The sequence below is a fragment of the Theropithecus gelada genome, chromosome 8 (genome assembly GCF_003255815.1).
Source record: "Theropithecus gelada isolate Dixy chromosome 8, Tgel_1.0, whole genome shotgun sequence".
In the NCBI taxonomy this organism is placed as follows: domain Eukaryota; kingdom Metazoa; phylum Chordata; class Mammalia; order Primates; family Cercopithecidae; genus Theropithecus; species Theropithecus gelada.
In genome coordinates this window covers 128,803,237-128,805,657 of record NC_037676.1, presented here as the reverse complement: position 1 = coordinate 128,805,657, position 2,421 = coordinate 128,803,237, and the positions used below count along the sequence as shown (strand labels likewise).

The 2,421-nt window shown below is 44.5% G+C and overlaps 1 non-coding gene across 1 annotated transcript; it reads right to left on the bottom strand.

Moving 5' to 3' along the window:
- Window positions 1-2,086: 2,086 nt before the first annotated feature.
- LOC112630939 lies at window positions 2,087-2,193 on the bottom strand. Its single transcript, XR_003121044.1, has one exon. It is a non-coding gene; the product is annotated as a U6 spliceosomal RNA (small nuclear RNA).
- Window positions 2,194-2,421: the final 228 nt, after the last annotated feature.

Sequence of the window (2,421 nt, the reverse complement as noted above, 5' to 3'; positions counted from 1 at the left end):
TCCTGGGTTCCAGTGATTCTCCTGACTCAGCCTCCCGAGTAGTTGGGATTACAGGTGTGCACCACTACACCTGGCTAATTTTTGTATTTTTAGTAGAGATGAGGTTTCACCATGTTGGCCAGGCTGGTCTCAAACTCCTGACCTCAAGTGATGTGCCTGCCTTGGCCTCCCAAAGTGCTGAGATTGTAAGGGTGAGCTACCACACCTGGCATGTACAAGAAGTCTTACAAAATGTTGGGAAGAATGGTGTGGTGGACACACCCAAATGTGACCTGCAGTGAGTTACCTCTTCTGTTCATTGTGGGCAGAAACTGTGTATCACTTCCAATCAATAGAGTATGGTGATGGTGATGGAATGTCATGCCCTTGGTTTGGCTACGTTATATGAAAAAAGACCGTCTCTCTTCTCTAAGGCTTAAGAAGCATTTTCCAGGGAACTTCTAAGTTAGCTGAAAAGCCAACGTTTGCTCTGAGGAGTATTGCTGTGCCATGATACTCTTCCGGCATTACCTGACTCTTCAATGGAGAAAGTCTAGTATTTTTGCAGTCTGCTGGATTTGACTGGTGGACCTGCACAAGAAGGTGCCAGGAGAGAGATAAGTTAACTCTATCTAATTTCATGTAAACGTCTAGTAAAAAAGAAAAGAAAAGAAAAGAAAAAATCCTCCTTCATAGATTAGAGTGAGGATATGAGTCACAGCAGGGAGACTTTCAACCTGAGAGGCTAGAGAGAACGCCCATGTACTAAGTCAGGTGACGTCGACTTGCACTCTCACCAACAGTAGAAATTAAGAGCTGGACTTCAGAGTTCAGAAAAGGAAGGCATTCTGAAGTACCTGCTTTTCAAGATGTAATTTCCCCAAAGAAAAACTAAAAATCTTCTTGGGATACCAGGGAAACTGAGGCACATGCATGTGTGACATAGGCATACACACATACACACATATACTGCCAGACATATACAGTCACAGAAGCTTCATTAAATAATCCAGGACTTTGCAGTCAGAAAATCTTTAATTTTTAGAATACATGTAATGAGGCTGGGCACGGTGGCTCATGCCTGTAATCCCAGCACTTTGGAAGGCTGAGGCAGGCGGATCACTTGAGGTCAGGAGTTCGACACTAGCCCGGCCAACATGGTGAAACCCTGTCTCTACTAAAAATACAAAAATTAGCTGGGTGTGGTGGCGCACACCTGTAATCCCAGCTATTCAGGTGACTGAGGCACGAGAATTGCTTGAACCTGGGAGGCGGAGGTTGCAGTGAGCCAAGATCCTGCCACTACACTCCAGCCTGGGCGACAGAGCAAGAATCAGTCGCAAAATAATAATAATAATAATAATAATAAATGTAATGTTTACCTTTTATCCTTTACAAGAGAGGATAGAACAACCACTATGAATTTATATTTGCTTGTCTCCCTAAAAGTCTGGAGGCACCCTGCTGAGGCCACACACCTATCAACACTTGGAGACGCTCATGTTCATGGCTCTCTCCAAGACCCCTCCAACCTCTGATGATGGCAAAAGTGCAGAAACGTATCAGTTCTGCTCAGGCATCTGTTGTCCATCACTTCTTGGCTCCCTCCAGTCTCCAGAAATACACAGACTGGGGAATACTTTGAGCTGCAGGAGACTTCTAGAACACCCAGGTTATTTCCATCATTTGAGAGAGGAGGGAACCGAACCCTAGAGGAGGGGAGCAATGTGGTCAAGGCCACAGAGCCACTCAGATGCAGAGATAAGACCAGCAGCCACAGCCTTGTCCTCTTCCCACCCCTCCCCTGTTGCCATTCCACATATGCTGGAGGAAAAAGGTGGGTGGACATTCAAGAAATGCGAGCTCATGCTAATGTTTGAATATTAAATTTTAATGTTGTAATTTTAGCCTGAAACAAAACAGTGTTAAAAAGGTACATCTGCTGCAAAAAATTAAATAATGCATTTCTGGCCTCAATACACGTGACTGAATAATTTGACCCTGCGAATTTCTTCCTGGTAGCAGAGTTGGCCTGGGCAGGGTGGGCAGAGAAGCAGCAGGGCTTCCTGGGACCTCCTGTCTTTTAAACAAAAAATTTTTAACTTTTAAAAATAGGGAACGCTTCACAAACTTGTGTATCATCCTTGCACAGGGGCCATGCTAATCTTCTCTGTGTTGTCCCAATTTTAGTGTATGTGCTGCCAGAGCGAGCACCTGGGGCCTTTCTTCTACTGTCATTTCTTCCTTTCCTGCAATTTCACTCCTTGCAACCTTCGGCTTCCACACAGTAGACGCCAGTTGTTTTGTGTTCTTAAGGGCACCTTTCTGTCATCACAGCTGATGTTTCACGTGATCACCAGGTAACTCACTTTATTGGTTTGTTAGGGCTGCTGTAACAGTGGACTATTAACTGAATGGCTTAAACAACAAAAATTTATTTTC